This window comes from Seriola lalandi, unplaced genomic scaffold (assembly GCF_002814215.2).
Source record: "Seriola lalandi dorsalis isolate HSWRI2012SDOR001 ecotype SW California unplaced genomic scaffold, Sedor1 jcf7180002054890, whole genome shotgun sequence".
Lineage (NCBI taxonomy): Eukaryota > Metazoa > Chordata > Actinopteri > Carangiformes > Carangidae > Seriola > Seriola lalandi.
Window position 1 is genome coordinate 1,162,026 of NW_019525442.1, and position 14,982 is coordinate 1,177,007.

A 14,982-nucleotide genomic window follows, 5' to 3' on the forward strand; every position below is an offset into this window, starting at 1 on the left:
GGGGGCCCGAGCTGATGAGAGTCAGCCCGCGTAGGGCAACAGACTGTGTGTGAGTATGTGTGTATGTGTGTGTGTGTGTGTGTGGGGGGGGTTCTCAAGCATATTTTCCTCTATATTAAACTGGATTAGTTGTCTGCCCTGCATCCTTTATCGAGATAATACTTGAAGCTTTCTGGGATTTCAATGAATAGATCTGTGTGAGCTGTGAGACTCCCTCTAATCTTATTGGTGTGTGTGTGTGTGTGTGTGTGTGTGTGTGTGTGTGTGTGTGTGTGTGTGTATGTGTGTGTGTGTGTGTGTGTGTGTGTGTGTGTGTGTGTGTGTGTGTGTGAGAGCTCTCAGAAAAAAAAAATAGAACAGCATGATGGCACACATCAAAGGGATCTGGATGGTTGTGAGTCTTATTTGGATGTAATTGCTGTTTACTTCGTCACATTATACAGTAGAGGTGCCTTATTAAGACTTTCTGCCTGTCATTAAAGTTGCACTGTAGCAGCCTTAAGGGGCTATGACTCTATCTCAGGGTTTTATCAAGGACATTTTATTCCTAATATGAGTTTTCAAAGGGCTGCTTGTTTATGGCAACTGAGGAAAGGTCTGTCTCTTTGTATTATTGAGATTAATGTATTTCCAGCACACTGTCGCAGCACTTAATTTAAATATCAAGAGGGGAAACTGCAAACTTTCAGTCCTATATTTTCTGTCTGGTATCCACTGGATCCCTTTAGGATGCATTCTTATTAGCATACGCCCAAACTCATCTCTGATTAAATACCTTAAAAGCAAAAAGAGTATACTGAAAACATTTGTGTATTTTTGTTCCATCAGTTTCAAGTGTTTACAATCATGTGTGCAGAAGAGTGCGCATCAGTGTTTTCATGTCAACTCCTAACATTTAGTTTGACTGATTCAGGCCACGCGAATATGTAACTAACATGTCTTGCATACTGAATGTGGTTTACACTGTGCTGCGCAGTGGTAATACACTGAGGCAGTGAAGGCATCCGTGTTAGTGTGGAGTTAATTTCCTGATGACAAATCTCACCAGGTTGGGCTTGTAAGTCCACTTTAAAAATGTGCGAGATCATCTATGCTACCTGCTACTAGCATGATCAGATCTGATAACGTCAGATCCATCTTCTGTTACCTCTTGACTTCAGTAAGTTATTCACAGAAACTCTAGCTCTCTGGAGGTTTAACTCAACCACCGAGATTGTTTCTGCCTCTGGGGCAGCTCTGACTCTCAGAGATGCTTGTAAAATTTAAATTACAATCTGCTGTGTAAGCAGTCCATCAGAATGTGAAAATCACGGCATTGAGAAAAGAGCCACACGAGTGGGGACATCACAATTAAAAAATAATAGAAACTGAGTATTTATGCGATGTTTTGATTGTGTGTTCTCCAAAAAGCATTAAAATGGAGAGCCCAGATGATCACTTAAAACTATAATGACAGTGATGCCACTTGAAATCAGCTCCACCCAAATGCTGGTTCATTTATTATTGCCAAGTCTGTCAGGTTTGCTCGCCAATCCACATTTCATGTAGCTATGAAACAACTAATTTGGCAGCTTAGGACTTAGGTTCCGAAGCCAACAGCCACTGCGAGTGGTTGACCAGAAAGTTACGTTCACTTGCTGGTGTGTAGTAATTTAGCCGCGTGCCAGGAAACACAACAACCCACATGTCTCTGCAGCAACCCATGGTTGCTTAGATTGAATTTATCCAGTATTTTTATGTTGTTTTAAACTCATCACGAACTGTGTAAAGGTTACTGGTTTGACGCCCAAAACATGAACAGGAGTTAGTGTTAGTATAGGTGCAAGCCAGTTAGCCAGTGGTTGATCTTTTGTACATGATCTAATTTTATAAACGAGACGAGTTAAAAGAAAAACATGCAAAAATGTGTTAAGAGCTGGCTGAAGGGTTAATAGTTACTTGATCTGCTGGTGGGATGCAACATAGAAAAGGAAAGAAAACGTAAAGGAAACAAATCCAAGCAGAGAATCTATATTACAGTATTAATATCAAAGAATGTGGGAGACATGTAAACTTTATAGACATCAAGCCGAAAAGGACAAAACACATCCAGCCAAAAAAGAGAGTTTACGAGTAAAGAGCAAAAAGAAAATGTCCATCACTTTCAAAAAAAGGACAAGAAATGTAAGAAAATCAAAGAAGATAAAAATTGGAGGAGAAAGGGTAAGTTTGGTTTCCCTTGTCATGCAAATCAGTTTGGCATCAGGGGAAAAAATACCTTCGTCGTCCGTGCGGTCACTATCACCTAAATCATCAGTGTGTTTCTTTGTAAGGGGACCTATGGGACCAAGAAGGAGAAGATGGAGGAAAACAGGGTGATCAAGAACACACACAGCTTTCAAAAGATGCTCTCAAAAGATAAGAAAGTATTTCAATAATCAATGTCTCTATAGCCCCTTTTTTTTGGGAAAAATCTTCACACTGACAAGGAGACGGGGTAAACATTACCACAATGTCCACTTCATATGTTTACAGTAGGGATTTACTGTATATGAGTTCATTTAAGAAAGTTACGGAGCAAGAAAAGAGGGACTTTAAAAAAAACAGATGAAAAAAATATTAGTTCTCTGTTGAAAATGAAGACTTAACTGAGGATAAACCTCTTAGGATCAAAAGACATAAACCTCTTTGAAATAGTGCATACTGTAGCATTAATTATACATAACAGACACATTATGTTAACAGTTGTAAATGATCATTGTAGCAGAGAAAAAGGCAGACGCTGTAAAAGAAGCAGCATTTTTAAGAGCAGAGCACTCAACAGAAGCATGTGACAAACTCCCCCCGTTGTACTTTCAGAGTGTGTTAACCGTATGTGGGTCTAAACACACACGCACACAAATGTGCACATTCAGTGATAAACCTGATTGCAGGAGCGCTGCTGGGCAGCGCAGCCCACATCAGGAAATTTTAATGAAAGAGAAAGACAGAAATGAGAAAAGCAGATACTGGAGAAGGGCCTCCTATTTAAATTTTCAGAGGATTAATGTTTTTATTTCTTTTCTCACTTTGCCAACGAGAGCTAGAGGATAAAACAGAAAGGGGATTCATGTTAAAGCCTTGTTCAATAAGGGATCTTTGGAGGTGCTGGTAGGTGGATTTTGTTAACTTAAGACAAAACCAAACTAGGTGTTTTCAATCTTAAAAAGCTCAACTAAGCTACTGTTTGGATGTAGCCTTATATTTAGCATACAAACGTGAGTGTTGATTTTGTTGAGAAAAAATGAACTCTCACTTTGTCTTTTCCAAAATGTTGAACCAGTTCTTCAAGCACCGTGGCAAAACTAACTGAACTTGAGACACGTTAATAGCTTTTGAGTACCTGCTGGTTTAGTTTGACAGGGGAAGTGGTCAATTGCTTCTTTATTAAAACCAACAAATTATCACTTTACTGTACATACACAGATACGTATCTTAAACAAAAACAAGACAGACAAACAGACACACACACATACACACACGCCCACGAAGAACATACAGATACACACAGATGCTACATAACAGGTCTGAAAACATGCAGCTTTGAGGAAGGGGATGTATGCTAGCAGGGTGTATGACACAGAAATATAGAGAAGCATACTGGCTGTGCTTAAGCCTTCACACAGACAGACACACACACACACACACACACACACACGTGCGCGCAAACACACACACGCAGCGGTGTCTCCATGACTACAGAGGACATTACACTGACTTAGAGTCATCAAACCTAACCTTACCCTAACTTTAAAACATGTCTTTGCTTTTTGTCCACATAAGGAAGAGAAGCCCCCATAATGTGGCTGTATGATTTAGGTCCCCACAACATCAGTAATATCTGAACCACACACACACACACACACACACACACACACACACACACACACACACACACACACGTACTCACTCACATACAGTGGGGTCAAAACGTCTGGGACCACTTTTCAATACACACACATGTACAAAGCACTGACATCCACAGCCTGTGATGTCACGGGGCTTCAAATATGGGTGTACTGATGAGGAAAAGACCCTCCAGTCCTTTCCAACCTTCATTAGCCACAGTGCCAAATTGCCAGCAGTTTAATGCAATTTCATTTGAGTTTATAAAACCGACATAGCACTCAGCTCCAACATCACAAAGGTTAAAAGGCAGTTTCAGTGGATAAGGTTAATGTTGAAAAATGTCTCCGTCTGAAAGGAGAAAAATAAAAACTTCAGTGACTGTGTTGGTTTAAACATATCTGTTTAGGTAATTGGGAGATAAATCACTTGAAATGTTCAAGACACTTCTCGTCAGTAGCTCACATTAATGACTAATAATTCCTCCATCATTCAGCATCCTGGTGGTTTATTTCAAGGCCAGCCATCTCTCTCTCCAGTGACTTTAAAGAGGAAGCCGGCTCCCTGCATATCATTCTGTCCTACAGCAGTCTCCCAGCTCTCTTTTGTGAATTTGACAAGCAATTTGATAAGCGGGAGCTGACTTGTGCTTTCTATTTGCTGAATAAGCACCAAGACACAAGAATCTCTTCTTTCAAAATGTGAAACGTCTAAGAAACACGGAGCATCTGCTGTCTAGGGATGTGTTACCTGTTTATAGAGTACACTGCATCGAGAGAGATCACTGTCAAAGCAACACATAACGGTAGTGGGAGATCCACATTAGCCTTTTAGCATACACCGTGTTGAGACAGAAGGCTATGTACTAATACTTAAACATGCACCACACGTTACCACAACCTGTCGCTACGTAAACTCTCCCCTGTCTCCGCCTTTTTAAAATAAATGTTGGGCAGTTAAGCACAAAACTTTCTAGTCCAGATTGCAGAGCTGATTAATTACAATATTCAAATTCAATGCATGGTGCTTTGGGTTACAAGGGAAGTCTTCACAATTGCTACAGCTTAATCTACAGTATAAGAATTAGTACTGGTGTTTTCTCCACATCAATTCATCTTGTTATATCATGATTGTTTTTGACGTTACATGATATTTATTGCTGCAACAGCAAGTGATACATTGTTATGACAAGAGATTTTAAATATGATTATTGTTTAATATGATTTACTTGTTATGATGTGTCATGTAATGTCATGTCAAGTAATATGAGTGAAGTGTCGGAGTGTCATAGTAAGATGCTTTCACCACAACCTAAACTGACTGAAATGCTGGATGACTTTTATGTTGTTTTTTTCCTTTTTCTTTTTTTTTTTTTACCTTGTGTGACACATGTTGATGTAACTCTTCAGTCTTTAGAGTGATAGAATGTTGTATGTCTATTTCCACCCACCTCATGTTGACACACAACTGAGTGTGTACACATTTAAAGAGTACTTGAGCAACCCCCTCACAGCCTGTCCCACCTCTGCCGCAAACCGCATTTGAAACTAAAGTGAGGTGGGATGTCAGGGGTTGTGGCTCTGTTTCCCGGCAGTATGGAAAGGAACACACATAAAAACAAAATCACTGTTGGTGGTAACATTTCCGAACAAGGGGAGGATGTTTCAACCCCAAATCAACAGCTCAAAAACAGGCTTTTGTTTTTTATTACTATTGGGAAATACCCATAATCCAATGGATTAGAAATTCCAAAGGTCCTTAAATATTGAAAACAATGAGCTTTTATGCAGACACACTAAAAAGACTTCAACACAATGAAAGGATTCAACACAATGCACTGTATATTTAAAATGCTTTGTAAACCATACCTTTGCAAAATGAATGGCGTACAAAGAAACACAAAACACAAAAAAAGATTTTTTTTTAAATACTAAAAACATCTGATATTGGAGTTAGCTATGAGCTCAAACCTGTGGGAATAACAGAATCAAAGAGAATTTGATGGATGCGGCTGCACATGTGCTGCTATTACAGTGGCATGTTGTTTGACTGAGGGTTAGTGGGGATCAGAACATACATGACAGCTCAATGACAGCTCGTATCTCTAACACACACACACACACACACAAAAACACACACAAAAACACACACACACACACACACACGCTCACCCAATTATGAATACACACACACGCAGAGAGAGAGAGAGATAGAGAGAGAGAGAGAGAGACATCATTCAGGAATCAGGTGTCAATTCTAAACTGCCCAGTGACAAGGAGGCCCCGACACTGACCTGCACTCCCCTTTCTGTCACTGCGAACATATGTGTGTGTGTAGCACAAGCACCCACAGTGGCCAGGTCTCAGCTGGTATCAGCTCTCATCAGTGTTTCAGAACCTGAAACTTGCCTTTTTTTTTATCTGACTCTGTCTATAATCTGTCTCTCTGTATCTTTATTTCTTTTCTTTTTTTTTTTTTTAATCATCTGCTGCATCTTCCACTTCGGCTCTGCCCATGTCCTTCTCTTTCTCCGATTTATCTTTTTATAATCGTTTTTTTGTGGTTCCCATCATCTTGATCTTCATGCTGCACGGAAATGTTTTGAAGGATTTCACCAATCCACCCTCTTCCTCCCTGCCGTTCCATTTAAACTAAAATCAAAACATAATCTTAAAAACAGGTCCACCTAAAAGATTTTTCTGAAGCTTTCAACTGCATTCAATGGTCTTCATTAGGGGATGAAATTTGCTCAAGTATCACCTCTGTTCAAAGATTCTGTGGGTGTGAAAGTCCCCCATTGATCCCTCTCTGGCTGTCTCCTGGCTGATGACTTTGAGCCGTTTGGGTCACACCATCTGTTTCAGTTGTTCATTCCTACTATTGTCACGAAAAAGACTCATGATTGTGTTAAGATTCTCCTATTTCCAAGACTAAGTTTTTAAATTACAAATAGTACCATGGTAAATAAATAAATAAACAAAGTTTTGTGCACTATATGAATAAAGTCAAAAATTAAGCTAAAGCCTGAACAGTTTTTTAAGTATCTGCACATGGAGGAAGAAGTTAAAATCCCATATCAGATTAATCAGGCAGAGGGAAGGAAATAGGGGGCAACAGTTGGCAATAACTGAAACGTCGTCTTAACTGGTGTGTTAAAGGCGACCAGCTGTTCCTACTGTTATGTCATATGTCACATTTCACCAGGTACCCCTGTACATCTGGAACAGTTCTAATCTCTTATTGGACAGGAGAACACAGTCACACACAGTCATGGTGAGTATGTTAGGTTATAGGTGAAACATTCATGATTATCTAAATGGACGATTGGGCCTTGGTTTTCTCTTCCGAATAAGTTTGACTCTCTTGGGTTCAGAACCTGGCAGCTCATGTTTGTTGTGGCATCTTTTCAATGAAGTGGTCATGTTCCTCAGATCTCTGCGATAACCGTGGTGAGTATGTTATTAACAAAAGGAATGATAGCGACAATAAGACACTGTATGAGACTGTCCACTCTGTCGTTCTCTGTCCTGAGCAGTTGCTTTTTTTTAAATCTCTGTCCAACTCTTTTCTCTATCCTCATCCATCCTTCCACCATCATCACTGATTGGAGACTGATAAAGAGGAATTTCACTCTCTCTGAAACACTACATCAATCCATGATTAAAAAAAACCCAGTGGGGAAGCATGGGTAACACACTCAACCCTCAGGCCCCCTTAGTCCCCCCCCCCGATGAGGTAATTATTGCAAGGGGAGTTCATGCATCGATTGCACATTCAGCACAAGAGCTATCCATACATACATATTGCTCTCTGTATGCATCAGTAAGGTCCGCACCAGCACAGAAACACAGCAGCTTAATCAATCACTGATGCACATTAAAATAGGGGATCTAACAGAGCACACAGCTCAATGAGCCAAACAGGTAATCTACTACTGACCTTGGATAAAATCCCTACAGGCTGTAAACTATAAATACAGAATCCATTCCCCAAGGTAAAACTGGGAGTCTAATGCACTTCAAATAACTGATGAGAAGAATTAACGGAGACTGTGAGTAATGCCGTGCAAGAATGGACCTGTGCTTTATGGGATTGTGATGATGACATCTAAAAAAAACATCTAAAAAATATAGTGTAGATGTAGATGTAGCGCTGTAAGTGACGAATGGGCACAGATCTCCACCTACCCCTAACCCTATCTGTCCATCTGTCTCTTCTCTTTCTCATGCCAGCATCGACTGGAGACTGATACAGAGTTCCACCCTCCTGACACTCCAATAAATTATGATGGATCTGTATAGTTAAACCTAGTGGTAAAGAGTTAAATAAAGACGTGGTACTGTGTGGTCATCATCATACCTTTGACAAATACACATTATTTTCTTCAAATGACTTTGTGTCATTCAGCGATGTGATGATTATGATGATTTGTGATATTACTTTGAAGTTCAACCAGCCACTATGGAAACAAGCATTCCATCACTACATAGGGGGGAAACAGTGGAAGTTTGAATTAGTCTGGCTGAAGGACCAGACCAGACCCTCATAAGTGAGAGAAATTCTAGTCTACTGAATAAATACACTGTAGTTTCCTGTCAGGGTTAATGTCCTAAGAGATACTGTGCTCTAGTCCCATTGTGTTCCAATAAATCCAAAGAAATTTCAGAATAAAAACGTGGTAATTTGCACAAAGGTTCTGTGAATCTGTACTGTGACTGAGAAAAAATGACAGTATTGGTTTGGCATTGAACAAAAATGACAGACACTAAGTCGGGGCTTCACTGCAAGAAACCTCTTTCAAGTTTTTCTGTATAACTCATCTCTCAGAAGCGAAGGTAGAAGCGGTGTAGTGGTAGAAGAGGTAGAAGAAGTATAATGCCAAAGAATCTCTTAAGGAGTATTCTTGGAATAACTCAGAGGTTCATAGGAAGTGCAGTCTGGTCATGTATGTCTCCTCGAACAAATAAAAAATGTCACAAGACAATGTGTGAAGAATATCTTTGTTGAGAGAAAAGTTCACATTTCTCACCTATTAAATATAAAATAGTCTGGAAGATCAAGATAAGGCCATTCTTTCTTTTTTTTAATGAAATCTTTTAAATGAAACTAGCTTAGCACATAAACGTGTCATCTTTTAAAGTGTCACATTTTTATAAAACATACTAAACGGGGGTAACAAGTACAACTCATTTTATTATCTCTAAATGAAACGGCATAGCATTAGCCCTTTCCGCTGAAAAATAACGACAGTTAAAAACAACAACAAAAAACTCCTTCTGTTTCTTGTTTGTTTGTTTTCAGTCATGTCTCGCACACTGCTCTCTGACTTCAAGCCTCTTTTCTTTAGCTTACTATAGTCTTGAAGAATGTGTGAACCCGGTCTGCAATTACGTGCAAATTACCCACCTTTCCCTCAAAATGTATAGTGCGAAAACAAATTGTATGTGAATGTAATTTTTCGGGCACAGGGTTGGTATTTCTAGGTCCATTTTTGTAGTTAAATAATTCATTACTCTAGTGGCTGCAAAATAGAAACAGACAAGTAGAAACTCAACCGAACCAAGTTAAACATAAAACAACCCATGAAGTAAAAGGCTCTGTTCAAAGAGAACATCTGCTGTTGTGAAACCACAAATGCCGATATCTAGAAACAAGTTGATATCTCACACGTTTTTTTTTTTCTCCACAGAATCCTAAAATATCCTATTACAAAGACAAACAATGACTGGCCCAGCCTGCCTGAGCTGTAAACAAGCAGAGCCATGACGCATTAGAGACCTAAAAGCTCGCCCACTCACTCTAAAGTCCCTCTTACCTTGTCTCATACCCACACTACATTTCTTCTTCATTTTTCTGCTTGCTTTTGCCACCCATTTCATCTTCTCTCACTTCCTATTCTCCTCCTCCCCTTCCCTTGTACTCATTATTTTATTCTTGCATTCCTCCACTGTTCTCTCTGCTTGCTGACGAGACAAACACCCACACTGTCAGTGAGTCAATTCTGAGCAGCAAGAGGCCTGGAAGGAGAGAACATGAGCAAAGATGTGTGACTAGTGTGCAAATGAGCAAGAAAATAGAGAGCTTGAAAAAAAAAAGGAATAAAAAAACATGGCATGAGCCCTTTGATTTTTCTTTTTCTAGATTTTCAGAGCCAAGCATCAACTATAAGAAAATATGCTGCATTATGGGTTAACATTAAGAGTTAAGGATAGGTTTTCCAGCACAAACAAGTTTCTGATTTATGAAAGAAGAGACTGGCAGTAGGTTTTACATCAATAGGATAATAGTCATATGTCCTTCATAGTAAGATGTGAGTATGGGGGCACTAAGTCTCAGATGTAGCAGCAGATCATGTATTGTCACATTCATATTCAAGGGCATTTCCACATCCACTTGATTTAATGCAATTGTTCACATTTATGGAGTGTTTCCTCTCTCCATTTGGTTCATTCACTCATATGTAAACCCAGCAAGGAGGCGGTGGTGGTGCAGTGGCGGTTAGCACAGTTTGCCTCACAGCAAGAACGTTCTGGGTTTGGGTCTTTCTGTGTGGAGTCTGTATGTCCTCCCGCTGCCCATAGTCCAAAAACATGGAGGTCAGGTTAATTGGCGACTCTAAATTGTCCGTATGACTGTGACCATGAATGGTTGTCTGTCTCTATGTGTCGACCCTGTGATTGACTGATCACCTGTTCAGGGTGTGCCCCACCTCCAGTTGTTGGGATGTGTCAAGCACGCCTATAGTCTTTTGTCACTCCTTGGACAGAATGAGCCGGAGGTCAAAGTGCCAGCCTTGAAATTTTGGAAAACTTCAGCTGAGAAAAAAAAATAGTAACAAAGAAGTGAGGTTTGTAATAACTGCACTGCTGGCATCAGTGGTTGAGGGATTGAACCCCGGCTAAAGCAGTTCAGTAGTCACTGACCAGTCTCTCCAAATATATACCATGATGAGTCAGGACTGTGTGTCTAAAGAGACATGTGTTTTTTTTTTTTTCTTTTTGTAAACTGACTCATTTTGACCAACACTGTCACTAATAGGCCAGTGGACAGTCCATTTATCATGGAGTCAAGCTGTTTTGAACCAAGCCTTCTCTCCTCATGCAGTGAGACTTGTCAGCTCTGCTCTTTGTTCACCCACTGCTCTGTGAAATATGGCATGACAGGAACTACAGAGGTTTTAAACCCAAGTTTGTGACCCTACTTACACAAGAAAGAAATATGGATTTTGACTTCAGGCTTTGAGGCAAGAGTCAGCAGAAAAGATGTTTGTGCAATACTGCATGAGGACTGGCTCCAGAGATAGAATGTATTGGATTTATGGCTAATTTGAAGCTCCAAAAACATGTATATCAAAACTTTTCTTTTGTTTTTCAATGAAGCAACAAAAGAAACTGTTTCAATTCATCTTCAGTCTATAGTGTGAAAGTCTAACATTTTACTGTACCCATGAGGCTGACATTTTAGTGCCTTTACTGAATTCTCACAGTGGTGAGGTAAAAATCTTGTGATTGTAATTGTGATTGTCATCACTTCAAAAGTGTAAAATATGGGCCCTTCAAATATGCCAGACACATTAGTGTATAGTATAAAGAAATGCGCTTTTATTGTTTAAATCTGTAGTTACATGACTATGTTATTATTGGAGATATTTTAAACCTATAGTGTTTGTTGTGTTCACTTGCATGTAGCGGTTTTGTGTTGTGTCATGTTTCGTTTCATTCAGCTTTTCTGTATTTAGTGTTTTTTCTTTGTGCCGTAGCAAAATAAACAATAGGATAAAGGAGATTTTCATGTAAAAATTTACAAAAAAGTTAAGACCTAATATACTGTATATAGTAGGTCTTAAATATATTTACAGTATATATACTGAATAATCTTCGGGAGATGAAGGCTGACTTGTCTGAGTCCATTCAGCTTCTTAGAATCCCTGGTGGACACAAGTCTATTAGCCACATTCTATTTCCTTTAAAACATTATTTCTAAGTTGTGTTTCCTTTACTAGACACTGTGCAACAACAGTGACATGAAAGGTGAAATAGGATGAGATTTAGTGCACACACACACATTGCATGTGCCTTAGCCTGCTGAGCTAACGACAACAGCCAGGAGCCACATATTAGTGAAAATCAGCATCTTCCAAAATGATTTTCCCCCGTCGTGTGTACATGACGTAAAGGAGATCTTAAAAAGGAAGCCCTGGGCTTCATGGTGACAAAACCAATTAGTGTAAAAGCCACGTACATGCAGCTGCATGGGAATGAATCCCAGCTCATTTAATGCCGTCATAGCTTTCTCTCTTCCCTTACTTGTCTGTCTCTAAACAACATCATGAAAGATGTAGTAAAATATTGAAAAGGGGCAGACCACCTTGCTCTCATTTTAGGTGCCTTTAAATAGGAATACAACCCAACTCTAGGATTCACAAATAAGGAGTGAATTTGTTCTGAGGAATGATGACTGACTCATATTCCTGACTGGTATTTAATTTAGTCATTCACCATTAAAGTTAACTACTTGGATCCCGAGATCTTCTCCAGGTTCAAATCTTGTTTCAGCGCTGACCTTGACACATAATTTAATCATGCTTTACTTGACAAAAGAAGATAATATAAAGGGAAAAGAAATCTAAAACATGATGGTCAGTAGTGCAGTGATTAGCACGCTTGCCCTCACATCAACTTCCTGTTTGGGGTTCGCATGTTCTCCCTGTGCCTGTGTGAGTTTCCTCTGGGTGCTCCGGATTCCTCACAGGTGGAGTATCCTGCCTCTCACCTATAGGTCAGATGGGAATGCTGCAAGCCCCCCACCCTTTGCAGATGTTTAATATGTGCATATTGTATATTATTTATTATTGTTTAAATTTCCCCCAGTATGTTATCTTATAAATAGCAAAGATTTGAATATTATATAGTATAGCTTTTTAAGATAAATGGTTGTTTGACACACACATGCACAGACACACACACAAACTCACCACACATACCCACAGTGAAACATCTTCTCTACACATATGTACTTGTTTTCCATCCTAGTCACTGTAGGGTAGATGTGTCACACTGATAACAACATGTAAGTGTGTAAACTCCAGTCAGCGCTACAGCCCTGGCACCGTCATGCATGTTAAATGCCACTAAATGTCACAAACATGGTTGACACATATGAGTGTGTGCAAGCTTGTGTTGTGCGTTGTGTGTGTTGCTGCTGTGTGTTTGTGTGTGTGTGTGTGTGTGTGTTTGATAAGAGATGATCTCCAGGGGTCAAATCTGCTATGGACCTGAGAAGGCAAAAACATCAGTGAAGCCTGAGAGGGTGAGGAGCTCATTAGCTACAAGATAGGTCTACAGTATGGTGGAGAAAAACATGCTGAATTATTTACACAACCACACCAGTGTAAGACCAGAGTATACTGAGCCAAGCAAACACAACCTCGATGCATTGATCAAAACACACACACACACACACACACACACACACACACACACACACACACACACACACACACACACACCAATGTTGTCCTATCAGGTGTAATATGTTGTTATCCAGGCGTTTGTGACAAGACAACACTTTAGACCCCCTGCTCCAACCCATGTAGCCTTGTCTTAGAGTGAAGTCATATCTCTACCTATCTCTAAATTTAGCCTCATGTAAAAAAAAAAAAAAAAAGGTCAAGAATGTGTAATTAGCTCTGTGAGGTTGATGTGACTCTAACTCAACAACATGACGCCATGGTGCTAATTGCCACTGGCAAATAAAGAGATGCCATATTGACAACTGGAGAGTTAAGGAGACATGCTGCTATTGGCATCACAGTCAACTGTCTTTCCGCAGAGCTCTCTACCTTTTCCAGTTATTGACTGAGAATATTCTTCATCCCCGGTTCCTCCTGCTTATACATCATTACCAGCAGTGATCAATCACTGATTATTAAATGAAATGTCCATTAAGGCTGAGGGGTATTTCCATACTGGGCAAAGGGCCAGTGGGTGATGCCGGAGGCAGCAGCAGCAGCACAAAGACTGAAGCGAGGCTAAGTCAGGGCACTGTGTCGTTTCATATGCAGCCACCGACTGTGAAGCTGAAGCTGTTTTTTTTTCCTTTTTTAAAAACACAAATTGCTTGAAGTTTCCTTGACTTGACAGGCACCAGCATGTGGGTTAAGGGAACACAGGAGTGCACACACACACACACACACATATTGTCATATACTCATACTCATAATTGTATTCACAGCCACACACATACACACACACACACACACACACACACACAAACTTCTCCCATCTTCCCCATTCACATACATTCTCACATTCTGTCACATACTCATACTCATAATTGTATTCACAGCCCCACGTACACACACACACATACACACACGCACGCACACGCACGCACACGCACGCACGCACGCACGCACACACACACACACACACACACACGTGCAACCACATTTCTCTCATCTCTCTATTACTCTCTCTCTCATTTTATGTTCTTCTAATCTAATGCGTCTCAATCTCTCCGTCACTCAGTCTCAATCTTCCCGTGAGAAATTTTACAGAACACATATTTTCCCTTGTTTGGCAGAGAGCAGCAATTATGAAGTCAGATGGACTGAAAGGTAACTCCTCCATTAGACTGTAATGCTGCGTCATCAAGTCCGCTGAATGACACTTTACTGAGCCTTATGTTTGCATTATCATTGTCATTATCTATCTGGTCACAAAGAATCTGTTATGAGCATTATTTATCAGGACTACAACTACACCACATTTAACCAACTCTATTTAAATACCCCCTCCAATTAAAATCAAGTTTTAATCTAGTTAACATGTCAATAAAGTGTTTTCTTTTATAATAGAAGACGCATCATGATCGAAATAAGCAGTCGAGGCCATGACTGCGTATTTCCACCTTGGGACCTGCAGTGAACCAATGGCAGTCTCAGAAAAAACGCTTCCAGACAGCCAGGGTTTCATTCGTTATATATATACAGTAACCTAGGGAACCAATCCTGCCAATTTGTGGGGACAGAGGGTGCAAGACTTTGCTTTAGCACAGCCACTAACACTGTGTCAGCCAAAAACATGAAAAACTAAAGGATGCTAACTATGCTAAACG